Source organism: Chrysemys picta, chromosome 11 (assembly GCF_011386835.1).
Source record: "Chrysemys picta bellii isolate R12L10 chromosome 11, ASM1138683v2, whole genome shotgun sequence".
NCBI lineage: Eukaryota > Metazoa > Chordata > Testudines > Emydidae > Chrysemys > Chrysemys picta.
In genome coordinates, this window is record NC_088801.1 from 53,556,503 (window position 1) to 53,577,978 (window position 21,476).

Below are 21,476 nucleotides of genomic sequence, written 5' to 3' on the forward strand. Positions count from 1 at the left end.
GATGTCTTCACTTAGCTGCCAATGCTGACATCTAAATCTCTTTTGAGAGATTTCAACTAATTTAGAACCAAGCAATGTGTGTGATTAGTTTCATTTTTTGTTAGCCATCATCTAACACTTATCCATATTGGATTCCACCTGCTCTCATGTTGCCCAGGTGAGAAATTTTGTGTGAGACTATCTTAATGTCTCATAATTGCACCAAGTTCTGTGCTAAAAAGCTTTGTGAAAATTCAATAGGCTTTAAATGTTTTATTATATAAGTAGTGGGTTGGATTTGTGGCTGCCTAATTAGCTACAATTTTACATGTGTGCGCGTGTATATAAATTGACTTTTATATAGATTATGCTCACATAGCTAAAATTTTAGCTAATTAGGCAGTCACAAATCCATATTATATATAAAAATAAAAAATAGCAATCAGCTATTTTAGGAGATTTTTAAAAGAGAATCTCACATTTTGAAGGACCAACGTGATCGTGTCTAAATGAGTCTCCTTGCCCTCTGTTGTAAATCTCAGAAGGTGATATGATACAATTGTATTCTCTTAGGGATAAACTCTACCACTTCCCACCTGCAGAAGCCATGAATGCAGAAGAACTGAAGGAATGTTGTTGTACAGAGGGTCAGGATGCAGGGAGGCCACATGTGAAGTCCACATCCCTTTGAACTACATTCATTTGGTGGAATGTTTTGGGATGAAGTGGGTCTGCTGCTATGAAGAAGCATTTGTAGATGGTGGCTTTGACCCCAGAGGTTGCTTCAGCTCTGAGCCTGCAGTGGTGACCAGACAGCAAATCCATTACTGCTTCAGGGACTTGGGAGAGGTTTCCTACTACCTTGACTGGTACAGGATCCTGTAATGTACAATACACGTTTATGTCAATAGTCTTTAAGCCAAGACCTCCAATGAGAATGAACTTTTATAGCATCACACCTCACACGCTGACAATACCTTCTTGTTTTCCATATAAAGTCTTGGGTTTAATGAGAATCTGAACTGTAGTCTTGTAATGTGATAGTTTAGTTTATTGACCCACCACACCACCTATACAAATCTCTTGTTCTTGAAGCACACCGCAGTGAGTGAGTTACTACAAAGTAATATAGGGGAGTTTGGCTAGACCTCTGTTGTGCAGTCCACATCATGTTCACATAGGGCTTTTCAGAGACTTCCACCCTCTGAAATATACAGGAGAGCTCCTCCTGCCAAAAAAATAAAATAAAAAAAAATTAAGAACATAGATTAAGTTGTAGTGAGCCAGCACACTGCAGCATGTGAGCTGGGCATTCATCACCCTGCTCTAAGCTTTTTCATCTTTACACAAGTAAGAGACAAATAATGAAATCTATTATATTTGGGTCAATTTTGTTGCATCTACTGTGATTTTTCTACAGTCCAACCAACCGAAATAGGCTCACAGAATGAGAGAAAGAATGAGAGACTAGGAAGAGACCAAGAGAGCACAGAATCAAGGAGAGAAATTTGTACGACAGTCGAACCCGATCATGCTGAATACTGCTTCTTTGAAAATGATTTATGGATTTAGTAACTATAACCCATCTTGTGCATACAAATTATGATCTCTTCATGGCCAGTTTTGAATTTGTTATTGAAAATCATTCAGCAGTTCATTTTTTCAAGCATATTGAGGCTATGGATTGTTAGGAAGTGTTCAGAATAGTCACTGTTCAGATGATTATTTGATATGTCAAATTCACTCTTTGGGCTTTCTGACTGGCCCTCTAACTTGCATGGTATTATATTTGGGAATACTTGTTGCTTGTCTGCATAACCTAGCTGTTATAAGCTTCTTGTGCTTCCAACCAAGACAAATTGGTTGAAATATTGATTGCATTGGGAAAAAAAACCTCATGTAAAATGTTTGCGGCTAGTGTCTGCTTTCTTTGAAAAATATTTGATTTTTTTCACTGGAAAAATTCAAAAAGCTCTAAACTCAAAATTGTTGGTTAATGGCAGTATTTGGCTAAATCTTTTTCAGTTTTCATCAGGTTTTGGTCAAAAGTTTTCAGCACCAGAAAAATTAAAGAAGAGCTCTGTGGAGCTCAAACTTGTGTCTTTCACCACTAGAAATTGGACCTATAAAGAGATTTAAAAGGTGACAAGATGGGTGAGATAAAGAAGAAAGTCATGAGTACTGACCTTTGGGACTCAGCAAACTATGATGGTTACTGTTTCTGATTAAGTTAAATAATAAACTACTAGGGGGGGGGAGGATTTTTCATTGTACTTTGAGTAGAAAGAAAAAAAGTATCCTACAATAAATGACTAATTTATTCCCACAATTTTTCATCATTTCTGAATAATATAATGATGAAGTGTGAGAAAGATGCTTGATTAAATGAGGTCCCTGGAGTATATAGGACAAGATTTAGGCTGGAAAACAGCAGCTGCTTTATTCTTCTACCCTGCCATTCTCAGTGCTGTGCTGTTTCCACTTTTTATAGCATATTTACCTTGTCATGATTAACAGATTGGGACAGTGCATTAGGTGAAATTATTCAGACTTTGTGTAGTGGTCACACAAAGTGTCTCAATGTGTGAGGGTCTGAAAAATATTACTGAACACTTGATTTCTTTTTCTTGGCTGGAATTAATAATAAACAATTCTCAAATATATTGACCCAAATATCAGCTTTTCCTAACCAGTCATAACGGGTGTCCAATATAATCATGTCAGTAAACATGACTGACCTGGCTTTCTCTCAAAGTATTTTTTCTACATTTCTTCCTTAATCTGTTAATATATATATATGACATTGAAGGTCATGACCTCAACTGGTGTAAATCAGTATAGTTCCATTGAACAGAATAGAGCGATGTAAATTTATATCAGCTGGGAAGCTGGCCCTGAGTCTCATCTTCCTTGAACCTGGATTCACCACTGCATTGCTACAGCATTATAAATGCATTGAAATAAACGGAGTTGGTGGAATAATACTGGAAAAAAATAACTCTGTGGTGAAGCAGGTCCTTTATTTAATATGTATTTTTAAATTTTTAAGTCCCTTCAAGGAAAAAAACAAAAAAACAAAAAAATCAGTTGGAGAAATCTTTCATTTTTAACCCAGAGCTATGGAGTGTTGGAAAGACACAAACCAGATAACTCCAGAGGAAAGCTGAATCTAGTTCAGAGAATGCTTGACACTTCCCAGCAAGGACTACATTTTCAAAAGTGCAAATTGCCCTCTTTAGAGATGTGGGCAGAGGCCCCCCCTGGGGGGGGGGAAGAAAAAAAAAGTTTGCCAATATTTAACAGCAGCCAGAAGGAATATGGACAAGCACAGAAGGAAGTGCACTGAGGGGTGCTCAGCTGATTGTTCATTGAGCAGCTGGTGGCAGCAGAGACATTTTCAAAAATATCCCCGGCAGTTGGAGACAGCGTGAGGCAGGCTGCAGTTAGAGAAGAGCAGGTCACAGGATGTCCCACACCTGCTAGATCCCTTTCCTCCCCCTTTCTTTCTTCCTTTCTCACACATCACTTCCTTGCAGTAGATCTTTGCTTCACCACATTTATCCTATCCCCTCTCATCTGTTTCCATCATCTTTCCCCTTCCTCTCTACTCATTATTGTTACTTAAAACATGACATTTCACAAAACAGGCATCTCACCACTCCTTTCCTTTCTCCTTTTCTGATTTCAGTCACCTGTCTTCCTCCTTTTCTGTCTTTCTGTTCCTCCTTTTTGTTCTCTTCCCTTTTAATCTCTTCCTCTCCAGTTCAAGTTGAGGAAATACAGCCACATGGCCCTCTAGTATGTAATTTGGATCCTTATACTTCCATCCTCACTGAGAGCAGTCTCCAGCTAGAGAGAGGAGAGGCAGAGTGGGAGGTAAAGCTACCTGCCACTGGGAGTGCAATCTCTATTCTTTCTTTGCTGCTGTAAAACCTTGTATTTGATTCCAATTCCTCCCCCCCCCCCCCCACCGTATTCTCACCATCTGGCTGGCATTCCAAATACTGTGGGAACATGCCTCTGATGAAAATAGCATGGTGAAAAAAGCTATCAATGGTATTTTTATGCAACAAGAATTCATGTTGCAAGTTAACTAGCACGGAGGTGGCTGGACACTGATCCGTTGTCAACAAATATCATGGGATTAATGCTGGTTTCAGAGGGTGGTTTCTGATTCACAGAAGAGCAGAACTGTTCATCCATTCCAATGGTACATTGGTTCATTTAAAGGGATGCCTTCTCTCACGACTGCACAGTCACATTTGATTAGAGAGACAACCATTTTTATGAAAAAAATGTATGCCAATATTAACTAGTAACAAAGATAATATCAAAGATAAAACTGCCACAGAGTTATTACAAGGCTGTAATTTACTTGAGCATTCTTATGAAATTATAAAATGGGATAGCATATCTATATCTTATTATGAACGGCAGCATATCCCCATGAGTTAATAATTACAGTCTTGTTTTCATGTGTTGACAATCTATGACTAATTACAATCTGAAGAGAATTTAAACAAATCAATTCAACATCAGCTATCTAAAGAAAAGCAATGAGGTTTAAACTGATATTTTATTCTGAGTTGTGAATTTTCCAAGTTATTTTATTTTATTTGTACTTAGAAGCCCTTTATGGGGGTCAGGCAGGGATTTTATTTCCTCCCCTCCACACACCATGTATTTTGTTTTGTTTGTTCGTTTTATCTCCTTCCTCTAAAGGATCAGGAATGGCCCTGGCTGGTAATGGGATATTTGACAGGGAGGGTCAAAATTCTGAGGCAGCACTGAACATTCTCTCTCTGGGGTTTGCTCAGGGGCTAAATGATCACCATATGTGGAAAGAAGAACAGGAGTACTTGTGGCACCTTAGAGACTAACAAATTTATTAGAGCATAAGCTTTCGTGGACTACAGCCCACTTCTTCGGATGCGGATACAGACTAACACGGCTGCTACTCTGAAACCATATGTGGAGACAGTACGGAATTTCTCCCAGGTCATTTTGGCAGTGATGCACGTTTTTTCCCCCACCTTCCTCTGAAGTGTGCGGGTGAGGGTTACTTGCTGCGTATATCTAGGGTGACCAGACATCCCGATTTTTCAGTGTTTGTCCTGACCGATCTCTGGTCGGGACGCAATTTGTTTCATCCCCCTGGTGTCCCAATATTTTCTTCCTCTCATCTGGTCACACTAATATCTCACAATCATTTGCCTGCCATTGTGGGGGCCTCAGGCAGTGGTGTATCTTGTCTGCTCCTGTTCTCTGCCTGTGGCACATATGAAGTCTCCTGTGGGCTGTAATCCTTTGGTCTTATTTCAGTTGTTGGTTTTAGTATATGGGTGTTGGATGGTGTTGGTGGTCGGTAACATACAGGAGGTCAGGCTAGATAATCTGGTGGTCCCTTCTGGCCTTAAACTTGATGACTGTAAGGTAAATTAAACCCAACTCTATATTTTTTTGTTACAAGTTATCCATAAATAGAGAATGTGCTAATTTTATACAGTACACTTCTTATTCTTTAACCCCTGCAATGTATTCATAATTTTTATCTTGCATTTTTGGACAGTCCCATGTTTTGGAAGTGAGTGGTGTTTGCCTAATGGTTAAGGCAACTAACTCTGCCACTGTTTGAATTAGCCCAAGGGTAGTGTCGGAGAATAGGTTCTGCCACTGTGTGCTGTGAGAAAAATGGATCTTTCAGTTCACCACCAATTTCAAAAAAAGTTTCAGAAAATAAAAATCTGCACTATTTTTTGAAGACTTCAAAGAAGAAAAAATCATTTTGGGTAGAACTAAACATTTCATTTTGTCAGAACAAGATGTTTTATTTGACCCAAAATGAAACGTGCTTTCCATTGTGGCCAATTTAAAGAGTTTTTTTAATTTTTAAAAATATATAATTACATTGAAGGAAATGTCTAAACAAAATAGCTTTGAAATGAAAAATCAAAACATTTTGTTTAGAAAATATAAAAATAGAACATTTTTATTTTTTCAGCTCCCCCCCCCCACACCCCCCCAAACTGAATAACTCATCAAAACAACATGAATTCCTGACACATTTTGGTGTTGCTGAATCTGCATTTTCTGCTGAAAAAATTTTGGCTGAATAATTTCGCCCAACATTAGTAATAAGTACTGTATAAATAGTATTTTTGAAATGAATGTGGCTAATCACTGAGTAATGTTATAACAAGCATGAATAAGGAGGGTAGATTCTGAACCTTAACCTCCTTCTTGCCTAGTTTGAAGGGTATTGTGCAGTTTAATTAATAATTTTCATAAAGTGCTTTGAGATTCTTTGATACAAGCCACTTCTGCAGATGTTCTCACATATTACATTTTTATAGTTACTTCCTTCTCCTTATTAAAATCCCTCCTTCCAATGCACCACTTTTGTGAAATACTTCAGTAATGCACCAATAGTTATTAAAAAACAAAGATACCTGCAACTTTTGAGTCCATATCTTCATCTGGTGTATTGATGTCTGAATTGCACAGCGTGTGTCTGTTCTTGACAGGAAACTCTTGGGGGGAAACAATGTCTTCCTTTATATTTGCACAATGCATGGACTCTAGTAGGGCATAATAAATAAAATATCAATCACCATTTACATTAATCTACAAAGCAATGAGTGTGCAGTATAGCAATCACAGAGTAAAGGTCCATGCCTGTCTGTATTACTGAGGAAAGAAAGAAGTACTTACAAGTTAGATCTCTCAGTGCTGTAAATCCATTGAGTACATTACAATTTGGTATTATTAATTTTGAATAGACATTCTAGAATTATAGAATCCAAAATGTAACATTTTGTTGAGGCATTACAGATCTGAATCTCTTGATTGCAGCATCACAAGGTTAAATGTCATAGGTCAAAGGGTTCATAATATTATATTAACTTATCAGTTGTCAATGAATTACTGAATTGGTTGATTTTTAATGCTTCTTAGGGGCAACATTTTAGAAATATTTAAATCTCTCTTGATTTATACTCTCCAGATGAACAATAAGGGCTTATCACCGAGAAAGGGAATCTGGAAGGTTTAGTAGCTGACAATGTGAAGTCAGGTTAATTTAACAGTGGCTCATTGAACTACTGGCAACAAATAATTTAACTGATTAATTTAGCCCATAAACAGGAAATGATTTGTAGGCATATGTTTGCTATTTGCATTTGTTCAAGGAATAAAATTTTAGCCTACAAAATTCTGAGTTGTTTTTTTTATTTTAGCAAGTATTTTCTATTTACTATTCAAGATCTGTGATGGGTTACTGACAATCCATGTTATCTTTCTGCTTCTTAACTGGAGCATTGGAACTTCAATAGTCTTGCCTGAGCAGATGTATTGACAGGAGAATAGTGTAGGCACATATAACCCAAGCATGCCTACAAATACAGACTCCCACAAACACTTGCAAAAAAGCCCTCATTCATTTGAATATTACAAACAGTGAATGGGAAAAAAAACATGATTCATAAATGTTCATTTCCTGATATTACTTACAGAATTTTTTTTTGTATCTACTTTCCAGTTGTATTTGCACTGATCTATTTGTAACTATCTTCTATGGAATTAGACTAGGGATGAATTTGTCCCATTATGCTCAATGTTATTTTGGGTCATTTGCTATCCTACTGATTTCCTTTCTTCCCCTCTATATTATTCGTAATGAAAGCATGAGAAAATTAAAATTAATGAGCCCCTGTAAATGAAGAATGGAGCAGAATTAAAACAAAAAACAGAGGTATGTAGAAGTGTTGAAATTTCAAGAAACCATCTATGATTACTCATCAAAAGAATGTCAGCTCCACAACAGAAATATAATCACCTCACCAATCCTCATAATGAGTATGGTTTGTTACCCAGTTTACAGTGGGCTTCCCCCCCCCCCCAAAACAAGAAACCCCATGAAAACTGTTAATGCATTTTGTTGTAAATCAAATCCATTCCCTATATCTAGGTATATGAAAAGAAAGTAGATTAGTATTTTTCTTGCAATTCCATGAGGTATGTGCAGTTTTCTAGAGCTACTGTACATTCAGAGGCCATATATATAGTACATAAATCATTTCTAGAAGAAGAAGAACATGGAAGATGACAAAAATATCATTATTGCTAGCAAAGGCATAAATATTGTCATTGAGCAGCATTGTGTTAGTAACTTCAAATAGAAGAGTTGATGGTATAATCTTGGTTTAAAATTTTGGGAATATGTTCTTTGGTCAAAATACGTGCATAATTCCTGTTGATCTTACTCAATGGATATTGATGTCTGTTAGGTGACAGATTAATTGGCTCAAAGGGTAAATATTAACTAAGGCAAAGATGAAGGAAAATAAATCTTGATCTTCACCAAAACAATAAACCAAATTTTAATTTCAGTTACACAGGGGGGTTCCTTTATTTATGCCTTTGGATTTTCTTCCACTAACATAACTGAGTGAAAAGTTTGTTCCATTACATAGTAGCTCTGTTCATTTAACTGAAGTGAAGTATCTCTGTTACGGCCATGAATTTCATTTCCCTCAAGAGTGGAGGACAGGCTCGTAGAAGGATCCTCACACAGACACTCCCATCCTCCCCACAGAGATTCAGTAACTGAGAAGATCTGCTCAGCCTTGGCACAGGCAGCGTCCTCGCTCTCTTGGAGCCAGTGCTCACAGCACATTTGGGAATGCTCTCAACAGGGTCTGAGCCATGAAAAGGAGACAGAAGCTACTGGCTTCCTTTAACTGCCACTTTGTGAAATGTACAAACAGCAAAGTGATACAAGGATTAAAGTGAAGAAGTATTCCCGGTTCTGCATATTGTTGTCCCAAAAGGATTAAATTAATCTGGAAATCAGAAGTGGTTGCCTCATGGGGATAAGAAAGAGGTCCCATGACGAATAAGTTTGATCAAGAAAAATCCCATTCCATCACACACTTATTTGTAAGCAGTGCCATAAAAGACAGAGTACATACTCATCAAGTGTCCATATCACAAAAATGAATACTTAAAACCATAATAAAGCCAGTCTTTCCCCCCTTCCATTTGGGGTACCTATTTTGCATTCTTGTCAGTTCCACTTTTTTCCTTTACTACAGGCAGTTCTAGTAGGCAGCTGAAATATTTGTATACAATGTAACAAAAAAAATATTGTGCTTACTGTATATTCAAGTCATTGTTTTCTTTTGCAATTTAATCTGCCATAAATATGAAGGCTATAGTGACAAAAATATTGTAAATGAGTAGTAAGTGACATTTTATCACCTCTTATATGAAAGATTTTATCATACTGTGTTTGGAGTATTATACAGTACAAATTAAGTACGCATTCATCTAGGATTCACATACTGTAACAGAATAACCTCATACTGTGTATTTAAAAGGCAACCTTTAATATGTTAATATGATGTGAATGTTTTCCCAGGAAAAATGATTTATAATACTGAAAAGAAGTAGGCTTATTGCAATATCTATTTTCTAAAATAGATTGCACTTTATTTCTCATAGAATTTTTAATTGATTGAGTTAGAAATGGAAATGTTCTCAGGCTGTTGTAATGCATGTTATAATTTAAAGTATTCCTGTTTTAATGAAAGTGACAGCGAGAAAATGGAAACTGCTAATTTATACCAGACAAAGAGACAATTTAACACCTGGACTTGAATGCCATGGTTCTGTTTTGTTTCTAGCATCACAGCATTGACCTACCATGCAAAGGATCCGGGTGTAGGTAATAGGTTTATCCCTCATTCCAGACTAGAAGTGATGAGGCAGCATGCCTAGATTCTTTATTTCAATATCCCCATTTTTATATTGCCCCGAGCAGTTCCTTCAATTCAATGCTTGACAGTTTCTTGAGAGAAAGCTTCTGCAACACAATTCTTGGGAGTGGGATGGCAGAAAGGTAGGGCTTGTCTACATGGGTACACTCAGGAAACTTAATCCAAATTATTTTAAATGGATTAATTAAACTGCATTAAATCCCAGTCTGACTGCTCTTATTCAGAATTAAAGTGGCCTTCATTCATTTTAATTTAATTCACTTTAGAAGTGAATTAAAATAAATGGAATTAAGGACACTAATTTTGAATGCTAGAAATAACTCACAGGCTTAAAGTGAGTTAACTATCCACTTTAAAAGTTAATTTGAATTAACTTTCCCAAGTATACCCATGTATATGAGCCCTTAGTGGGATCCAAACAGTCTCATTTCCCACCTCTTCAGAGGCCTATGTCCTCTAAGATATTTCTTTTATCTTTTTTCTAAAGAAGTCCTTATTTTTCATTGTGATCACAGTCAACTTTCCATCTATCTTACCAACGCTTGAAAAGATGCATACTAATTTCTATATGTTAGGAATGAAACATCCATTAAGTACCTGCTACTACAAATTACAATGTGAATAGGGACAGGGAAAACTGGTACAGATAAAGAAGACTGGACCAAGACCTTAACCCTAAATTCAAATTGAAACCAGGGGATGGGGAGGAAGGACAAATTCACTACTCATTTATTTCAATGGAACTACTACACTAATTTACTCCAGAGAGTTTCACCCAGCTTGTTTATGTTGTTTTGGAGGGCAAGTTAGTTTTCATGTAGTCATGCATTTCTTGGTTTGAACTGGGAACAAAATTAATTATTGTAGTAATTTTGACATGATAATCATTAGTCAGGCAAGAGCATATGCCTTCAAACACACATCAACTTGAGTTCAGAGGGTATATCTTCTATTTTACCTGTCTTTCACCATACTATCCTCATAGTTCTCAGCAATGTCACTCTTGGAAGACTGTACTTCTGAAAATGTGATGATATTACCCTGGTCACTGAATAGATAAGACTGCATTTTTTACAAGTTTGCAACAAAAACGTGTTTCTTGACTACTTCTCAAAATGATGATTTTATTATAAATGAAAATTCACAGCATTTGGTTTGTGATGATCTAGGATGTATATGAAAAATAAATGCACCATTTACTTTAAGAAAATTAGAACAAAATTTGCAATTCCCCTTTAAAAGATGGGAAGGGTGGAGAACAGAGTGGAGGTGTGGGGGGAGGGAAGGCTGTGACAAAGCTTTGCTAGAGAGTGTTAAGCAGCAGCCAAGGGAATTTCAGTGGCTGAGTTAAAGTTGCTGAAAATCTAAACAAAACTAGGGAGGGCCCAGTTGAAGTAAAAATGTGCAGCAGAATGAATTAGAAACCAGTATATATTCAGTCAGATTCTTAGCCTGTTTGAACTCCAGAACATGGAGTCTCATAATAAAATGAACAAACCATCATTTATCCTTTGAAGATAATTGGGGAGAAAGGCATAAGGAAATTATGAGTACTCAAGACTACCGGCTTTTCGGTTATCAGAGTGGTAGCCGTGTTAGTCTGTATCCACAAAAACAAGGAGTCCGGTGGCACCTTAAAAACTAACAGATTTATTTGGGCGAAAGCTTATGCCCAAATAAATGTGTTAGTCTTTAAGGTGCCACTGAACTCCCCATTGGCTTTTCAGGGTGCTTTTCCAAGTGATGCCTATCTTGTCACAGAGCAATGGTTATTGGTGCATTTCAGCTGGGAAAGCAATAAGTGAGCCAGACACTAACTTCAAGGTGATGTCCCTGGACCTCCACACCTTAAAATCCTTTATGAGTATGACAGAGGTCCCATGTTTGCAAGCAGATGAAGTGATCAGTTATCCCTGAGATGCTTTGAGAGGGACTGTGAATATCAGCATCAGCGACCACTTGGCACTGATGACAGACACATGTTTTTGCTGAGATGCGGGGAACCAGGAGAGACAGTACAGTTTTGATATTTTACTTTGTTTGCATCACACTTCAGCTGAAGACTATTTTCCAGATGACTGAAATGCAATTAGAACAACTCCCTCAGAGAGCTCTGCAATGCAAAATACTCTTTAAAGTGCAAAGCAACAGCAGCACCAGGTTTTAAGCCTGCCTTCAACCTCAGCCTATGTAACAGACTAGAGCAAAGGGAAGTATGAATTGTAAATTCTAAGTGAACTATAGGTACTTACTGTAAATTCTTTTGGAAAAGAATTCTCTCTTACATTAAGTGTGCAGGAAGCCAGAAAACACTATAATCAGTGCAGATTATTTTTAAAGGATTGAGGATTTTTAAAGTCATTGATTATTTGATTCTTGGAATATAAGAAGGAAACTTTCATGTCAATTATTATAGAACAGTCAGTAATACTAATAACGAATTAGAATCACAAGCTAATTACTGTATATTGTCACAAAGTCCTGTGAGAAGGAGACAGCTTACCGACTATATGTTTGTAAAGACCCAGCATTAGTTTTAAATAATTCTTGTAGCCCAAAGGTATTCCTGCAGTGGCAAAAAAAGATATAGTTTGTTTACTAGAATAGGCACACTTGGAAAATGGTTTTGTTGTATAACTTCATGTTTTACACAGCTACTATTAAAATATAAGCGGCTGGATTCCTTGCTGCAGCTACATTCTACATTGACACAATTAGAAAGAGGCTATCTGGGAACTTATCTGATTTACCATCCCGTTCCACACCAACTCCACTGTAGATCAGAGCTAGAGCTGTCAGAATAATTGACTTTTTTGGTTCATTGGAGATTCCAAATAAAGGAATAAAAATAATTTTGCATTTTGGATTTATTTATTTATTTTTAATTTCAGCAAACCAAAAACTTGGCCTGGCGGGCCGCGGGCCAAAGATGGCTGATCCCTGGTTTAGAGCATCGGTTTGCATCACTGACCATCTTGGCTAAAAGCCATTGATGGACCTATCTTTCATGCATTTAATCATTCTTTTTTTAACCCAGTTATACTTTTGACCTTTACAACATCCTCTGAAAATGAGTTCCACAGGTTGACTGTGTGTTGTCTGAAGAAGTACTTCCTCATGTTTGCTTTAAACCTACTGCCTATTAATTTCATCTGGTCACCCTTGTTTCCTTTGTTTTATGTGAAGGGAGGAATAGTACTTCCTTATTCACTTGCTCCCCATTCATGATTTTATAGACCTCTATCTTATCCCCCTTACTCAACTCTTTTCTAAGCTGAACATTCACAGTCTTTTTTCTCTCTCCTCACATGAAAGCTGTTCCATACCCCTAATCATTGGTTGCCACTGGTTTTGGTTGCCCTTCTCTGAACTCTTTTTCAATTCTAGTATCTTTTTTGAAATGTGACAACCAGAGCTGCACTCAGTATTCAAGCTGTGGGCATACCATGGATTTATATAGTGGCATTATAATATTTTCTATATTATTAGCTCTCTCTTCCCTAATGGTTCCTAACATTCTGTTTGCTTTTTTGACTGCCGCTGCACAGTAAGCAGATGTTTTCAGAGAACTATCCACAATGACCATAAGAGCTCTTTGTATTTATCAAGCCTGAATTTCATCTGCCATTTTGACCTTCAGTCACTCAGATCCCTTTGTAACTCTTTGCAATCAGCTTTGGACCCAAGTCTCTTGAGTTCTTTTGTATCATCTGAATATTTTGCTGCCTCATTGTTTACCCCCATATTTCAGATCATATATGAATTTAAATACATTGAACAGCACTGGTCCCAGCACAGCACATTGGGGGAACTCTGCTATTTACCTCTTTGCACTGTGAAAACTGGCCATTTATTTCTACCCTTTGTTTCCTGTCTTTTAACCAGTTATTAATCCATGAGAGGACCTTCCCTCCTATCTCATGGCTCCTTAGTTTGCCTAGGAGCCTTTGCTGAGGGACCTTGTCAAAGACTTTCTGAAAGTTCAAGTACACTATATCCTTTGGATCACCACTGTCCTCATGTTTGGTGACCTCTTCAAAGAATTCTAATAGATGGGTGTGTGGATCCCAGTCTGTTTTAACTACAACTGGGTGACATTTTTCATCTAAACCTTTTTTTAAATGAATAGTGAAGATTTGGGTCAAGTGAAACAAACACATCCCTTAGGGGAGGATTTATTGATATTCTAGTAAAAAGGAAAGTTGATAGAGTATAGGTAGGAATGGAAGAGAAACAGTCAAATAAAAAAGTCCCGTTCAGTTACATCATATGAAGGCAGACAACTAAATACTGACAAATTTTAAAAGTGGTTATATACAAATTCAAGAAGTCTAAGTACTAAGACGGGGGGAATTGAGTGTCAGATGTTAAATGAGGATATTGATATCATATACATCACAGAAACTTGGTGTAATGAGGCTACTCAATGGGACATGGTAATACCTGGGTACAAAATATATAGGAATGACAACAGATGACGCTGGTGGAGGAGCAGAACAATACGAGAAAGAAACCAGCATCAAATATTGAAAAATTCTTAAATGAATCAAACAGTGCCACTAAATCTCTATGGACAGAAATTCTGTGCTTCAATAATAATATAACAGTAGTAATACGCTGCCCACCACCTGACCAGGATGGTGATGGTGATTGTGAAGAGCTCAATGAGATTAGAGAGGCTACAAAACCAAAAAGCCCAGTAATAATGGGGGATTTCAACTATCCCCAAATTGACTAGGAATATGTCACCTCAGGATGGGCCACAAAGATAAAATTTCTAGACACCAGCAATGATTGCTCCTTGAAGCAGCTAGTGCTGTAACCAGGGCCGGTGCAAGGAAGTTTCGTGCCCTAGGCGAAACTTCCACCTTGCGCTCTCCCCCCCTCCCCGAGCCCTGTGGCAGCTCCCTACCCCCCCTCCGCCCTGAGGCGCCCCCCCACGGCAGCTCCCCCCACTGGGAAGCCATGCAGCATCTCCCCACCCCAGCTCACCTCTGCTCCACCTCCTCCCCGAGCACGCCACCACCGCTCTAATTCTCCTCCCCTCCCAGGCTTGCGGCGCCAAACAGCTGATTGGCGCTGCAAGTCTGGTAGGCAAGAGAAGTGGAGCGGCGACTGCGCGCTTGGAGAGGGGGCATAGGAATGCTATAAAAAAAATTGGGGGCACCGCTTTTTGGCGCCCCCAAATCTTTGTGCCCTAGGCAACCGCCTAGTTTGCCTTAATGGTAGCACCAGCCCTGGCTGTAACCCACAAGGTGTGAGGCAATTCTTCATTTAGTCCTATATGGTCCAAGAGGTATATAGCTGAATATAGCTGAATTGCTTAATAACAGCAACTATAATGTAATTAAATTTAATATGCTGGGGGAGGGATACCAAAGAAACCCACCACAGTAGCATTTAACTTCAGAAAGGAGAACTATGCAAAAATGGGGCAGCTCGTTAAATGGAAATTAAAAGGAACAGTAACAAAAATGAAATGTCTGCAAGCTGCATACAAACTTTGTTTAAAAAAAAAAATAGTAGAGGCTCAAAAATATGTGTATGCCCAACTAAAAAACAAAACAATAAGACCAAAAATATCCCACCAGGACTAAACAGTAAAAAAGGTGGTTATAGACAAAAATATCTTTTAAAAATTGAAAGTCAAATCCTATTGAGGAAAATAGAAAGGAACATTAACTATGGCAAGTCAAGTGTAAAAGTATAATTAGGCAGGTCAAAAAATGTTTTGATGAGCAACTAGCAAAAGACACAAAAACTAACTTTTTTTTTTTTTTAAGTACGTCAGAAGCAGGAAGCCTGCTAGACAATCAGTGGGGCACTGGAGCTTGCTTCATGGGCTCCATGAATGATGGGTAGGGTGACCAGATATCCCGATTTTATAGGGCCAGTCCAGATTTGGGGGGCTTTTTCTTATATAGGCACCTATTACCCCTCACCCTGTCCCAATTTTTTACACTTGCTATCTGGTCACCCTAATGCTGGGAGAAGTGGGCAGTTTCCATTCTTTCTAGGAGAGCAGAACTGGCCAAAGAATCTTGGTTCTAGTGACATGTGTAGCTAAAGTCTCAGTTATAGAAGAATACATATACAATTCCTGTTGTTTCCTAAAATAAATAGTCACCGCTGATAGTCATCCTTTCTGAAGGTTATATTTGAAACCTTAAAAGGAGAGAGAATCTGCCCTTTCAACCTATAACACCTGATAGAGGTTCAAAGGTCTAATGAACATTTTAATTTAATAAGTCTCCTATAACTAGTCCCTAATAACTATTGTAAAGTTGGTAATTGCCCTATAATATTTCTTGGCACTTTGACTGCTAATCAGTTTCATCATCTCTAGCCAAATGCTACAAGCTATCCAAGGGAGGAGAAGTTTGCCATCATCTGCCAAAGTATACAGTTTGCAGCAAAGTGCTGAAACCTGGCCTCAATCCATAACTAAAAGTCCTGTCATGTAAATCAAATCCACATGGGTAGATCCCTGCCCCTGTGTGGAGCCCTATTGATTTCAATAGAGCTCTATATAGGAGCAACAGTCCATATGCAGGGATCAAGGATCAGGCCTAAGTATGCAAATGTCAGTTTTATACGTGAATATGTGCAAAAGGGATACTGAGATTTTAATTTCTTTCAGAACAGTAAGGGGAAGGCAGAAGCTTGACTCTAGTCTTGTCCTCTGGCTTCCAAGCATGTCTTCCAATGTATTATAATTTTATCATGTATAGGATAATGCTTCTAGAAAAGATGATATATTAAAATTTATCAAGGTAAAGTCATTTTGACAAATTCACCACGGATATAATTCCATTAAGTTCCGCCAAGATAAACCAAGTGTGAATTTGCCCCATTAGTTCTTAAAAGTTCTTTAAAAACTACATTAGATGGCAAAATTACTTGTGCAATTCAGTATAGATAAATCTATAAAGATGCACATCCTGATCAAGAGGGTAATTAGATAAGGAGAAATATAATGGGTGAGGTTTCAGCATTCATTCATGAGCAGAGGGAAGTGTATCTACTTTCTGGGTTAAATTCATTCATGGAGTAACTTCATTAAAGTTAATGGAGTTGCACGTGGGATGAATTTGGCCCTCCATGTTGAAGTGTAAATAATATCGTTATTAATACATTCAAACCTCTCTGGTCTTAATGAACTGATCAGGTTATTCTACTCATAAGCTTCACAATGATGAGGATCATTATGTATTGTCAAAAGAATCAGCACATAGCATTCATAATGCTGAAGCTTAGACAAAGTACTTTAATATTAAAGGCTGATTAATTTATCAGCTTTAGGATTCACATTAGGTATGTCAAGCTGATTTGCTCTATGTTTTGCCTGAGCTAATGGGTTGGTGACCAAAAGCAATGCACAATTGAACTGAGTTTAAAATGTGAAGAAGAGTCTCCCTACTGTGGCTGAAGTACAGTTTAGAAGTGATTTAGAAGAGGGACAAGAATTTGAAGCCAATTGTTCAGTTTTTAAAAGTACACGTGCACATTGGGGAATCATCACAAGTTTCACTGATCTTCTGTGATATAAACAGACTAAGAAGTGATGTGATAGACTACCATAAAAATAAATAGAAAGGTCCCTGAAGAAGGGATCCAAGCTTCTCATAGACTCATAGACTCATAGACTTTAAGGTCAGAAGGGACCATTATGATCATCTGGTCTGACCCCCTGCATGCTGCAGGTCACAAAACCCTTCCCTGGACTCTGCCGTTGAAGTCCCCAATCCTGTGTTTCAGTGACTTCATCGGCAGAGACTCTCCTGCTAGTGATCCCTGCCCCATGCTGCGGAGGAAGGCGAAAAACCTCCAGAGGCTCAGCCAATCTACCCTGGAGGAAAATTCCTTCCCGACCCCAAATATGGTGATCAGTAAGACCCTGAGCATGTAGGCAAGAGTCTCTAGCCTGACCCCTGTTGGCCATTATACTATTTACGTACCATTGCTTGTTTTTCCTTGGCTACTATGTTTTACCATTAAACCATTCCCTCCATAAACTTATCTAACTTAATCTTAAAACCAGACAGGTCCGTCGCCCCCACCGTTTCCCTCGGAAGGCCGTTCCAATATTTCACCCCTCTGACGGTCAGAAACCTTCGTCTAATTTCAAGCCTGAACTTCCCCACGGCCAGTGTATATCCGTTCGTTCTCGTGTCCACATTAGTACTAAACTGGAATAATTCCTCTCCCTCCCTTGTATTTATCCCTCTGATATATTTAAAGATAGCAATCATATCCCCCCTCAGCCTTCGCTTTGTCAGACTAAACAACCCAAGCTCCTCTAGTCTCCTTTCATACGACAGGTTTTCCATTCCTCTGATCATCCTAGTAGCCCTTCTCTGCACTCGTTCCAGTTTAAGTTCATCTTTTTTAAACATGGGAGACCAGAACTGCACACAGTACTCCAAATGAGGTCTCACCAGCGCCTTATACAACGGAAGCAGGACCTCCTTATCCCTACTAGATATACCTCGCCTAATGCATCCCAAGACCGCATTGGCTTTTTTCACCGCCACATCACATTGTCGACTCATAGTCATCCTGCGGTCTACAAGGACCCCTAGGTCCTTCTCCTCTTCCGTTACTTCTAACCAATGCGTCCCCATCTTGTAACTAAAATTGTTATTAGTCATCCCCAAGTGCATCACCTTACACTTTTCACTATTAAATTTCATCCTATTTCTGATACTCCAATTCACAAGCTCATTCAAGTCTCCCTGCAGAATATCCCTATCCTCCTCCGAATTGGCAATGCCTCCCACCTTCGTATCATCCGCAAACTTTATCAGCCCACTCCTGCAATCGGTTCCGAGGTCAGTTATAAATAGATTAAATAAAATTGGTCTGCACTATAGCAGATTCAAGCTCTGAACTGAGTCTCTTGCCCTCCCCTTACTCATTTCTTCTCCCAGCACCAGCAAAATTCTTAACTTCCATTTCTACTGCAGTTTCTTTTTATTCTAAAGGGTACGTCTATACTTACCTCCAGGTTTGGCGGTAAGCAATCGATCTTCTGGGATCGATTTATCGCATCTTGTCTAGAATCAATCCACGAGAGGAGTACGCGGAGTCGACGGGGGAGCCTGCCTGCCACGTGTGGACCCACGGTAAGTACCTTGTAGTTCAAACTAAGATACTTCGACTTCAGCTACGTTATTCACGTAGCTGAAGTTGCGTATCTTAGTTCGAACTGGGGGGTTAGCGTGGACCAGCCCTTAGTAAAATTGCAACCCTGATCCCTCACACCTGCTGTTATTACTCCCCCCCTAACTTATGTGGGCCTTACCCCTTGTCCTTTCAAAGAAAAAATTGTATTGCACTGTGTGATAGTCCCATTTTCATTTATGGAAAAGCAGCTATATTGCAAAGAGCTATAAGACTCCATAGACAACAAGCAAATCCACATTGTTATTGTTCTGTCTGCATTCTGCAGTTTTCTAGCTCAACTAAACCTTCTAGAATGTAACTGATCTGGTTTTAACAGACTGATGACTGATCTTTCACTGCAGATTTTTTGTGAGCGCTGAAGGGGGGGGAAAAAGTCCCCAGTAGAAGAGAAGGGATCTTCTGATTGCAATACACTTACACATGCTTTATCATAGAAAAGTAGTATTTTCTTGAAACTTACAAACCTATCATATTAACTCTTACAATATTTGTAAACTATTTTAATTCTGTTTATATCTATAGATACAGTTGACCATTATTTCTTTAACAGGCCCTTCTAAGGTATTGGACATAAAGGTATAGCATAAATAAAACAAATAAAATGAAGACACATTCATGACAAGCATCTTTAAGCATTTTACCAGTAGGAATTACAAGATGAAAAAATGTCAGTTGTGCAGCATGCTAACAATGAATTTTAGACTATAACTCAAAATTTCCCATTACTTTGCTTTAGGTGGGTTGAAGATATGCATCTATAGTACAGATTGCCTTTGACTTCATGGAACACGTCTACTTTGTGTTTTTACGTCTGTTTTCCTTTTCCATAGCTGGATTTACATACCCATGGAAGTACAAGTTCCCTTCATACACACCTATGTAGATTATCTAGAATTTAGATATGAGTGCCCAAGCTTAGTGATACCATCTTGTGTCTATTTATATCCTCCCTCTAATAGACAGAGCTTTGGCTCCAGGTTCTCTTACTCTCTAGTCAGTGTAGCTTGGCCAGCACAAGGAAGGTGGTAGTGATTTGCTGCTGTCAGAGGTCAGCAGTAAATTATTAGTTCCTGATTAAGCAGATGCAGGGAACAAAGTGTGGCCCCAATTCTTGAGCTACTATTCCTTCCCCACATGCTCTTGAAACAAAGCAGCTATTGTTTAGAGACATAATCTAGCCCTAAATAATAATGCTTGTTCCTGTTTCTGCCATGTCACCAACAGAATCTAGAAGGGGATCAGACATACACATTTCTGGATATCTTATGATGCAAGACCTAGTTAATGGCTGCACTCACTGTGACTCAGGCTATTTAGCCAACATTACAACCAGTGACAATTGCTTTGAACTTTCTTATATTTTCTGGTGATCTTATCCTGTCAGTTTGTCACAGAACAATGGGATTATTGCTTGATGTGACAGCATTTAATGACTATCTCAGGAGCAACATAGCCTGTCTCTTTTTGTGGCTTGACTGAGTGTTGTTAAAAAAAGTGCAATGTGTGAAATGCAGTATTTCAGGATAACTGAGACTGTTTAACTCTTACAGTACTGAGAACGTTCCATGGCAGCCCTTTCCCATGAGCACTCCAGCAGATTCACTGTCCCTGATGATTCTTAGACCAGTAGTAAAGTCCAACACCTGCAGCAGGAAGGAGCAACCCCTGAGATGTGAAGATATCAGTAGCTTTCAAGCAGCAAACAACCAATATAGAACTTACCAGAGCTTTGACTTGCTGTACTCTGCAGCTGCTAGAAACCAACTGTAGCCTCTCCTCTTAAATACTAGAGATGAGGCTGAGCGTCCATGTCCAGATTTGGATCTGAACTCCAAAAGGTTGAGGGGTTTTGTATCTGAGATTCTGGGCTGAAAACCCAGAAGCAGCAGTAAAGATTAACAGCATTTTATTTTTCTCAACCACAGGATCTACTAACTTGCACTCATTGCAGAACAACTGCAGGTGATGAATATCCTGGTACCAGGCTGCAATCAGAGGATCAAATGTTTCTAAAGCTGCAAGGTGTTCTCTCTTTCTGTTCTTTGCAGACATGGTCCCAACAGAGAGATTCTCTCCTTTGCTGAGTTACAACTCTCTGATTCACAAGCTGCCTTAGCACTAGCATAAATTATAGAAACCTAGGGGTTGATTTTTTTTTTATACCAGCTGGCTATAGTTCTGGACATGTCCCCCCCACTCTGGTAAAGAGGAACTGGCTATGCCAGCTTTTTTCCAGTGGAAAGTTTCTCCACACCAGGGGAATTCTCATCTGGCCAGTTAGGACTGCATTTGAAGAGCTTTCCTAACTTCTGAGTGCTTGGCTTTGCAACCTTAGTGTTATCTTGGTGTAATTATTATTATTTATATTATGGTAGCATCCAAAAGACTCCAATCTGAATATATGCCCCATTGTGCTAGACATTGTAAAAACACATAGATAGACACAGTCCCTATCTTGGACAGCTTACAGGATAATCAAATCCAAGTTGTAACAAGTGATTGTAACATACAATTGGGGAGAGTAGGTGAGAGAGG

The 21,476-nt window shown here is 38.6% G+C and overlaps 1 long non-coding RNA gene across 2 annotated transcripts; it reads right to left on the minus strand.

The window, feature by feature from the left end:
- Positions 1 to 235: 235 nt before the first annotated feature.
- LOC135974375 (uncharacterized) lies at positions 236 to 20,837 on the minus strand. 2 transcript variants are annotated; one of them, XR_010591627.1, is made up of 4 exons: positions 20,664 to 20,837; positions 6,429 to 6,509; positions 3,636 to 3,828; positions 236 to 858 (listed from the first exon to the last, which is right to left on the minus strand). It is a non-coding gene; the product is annotated as an uncharacterized LOC135974375 (long non-coding RNA). The 2 variants fall into 2 exon arrangements; XR_010591626.1 differs by having other exon boundaries at positions 6,429 to 6,557.
- Positions 20,838 to 21,476: the final 639 nt, after the last annotated feature.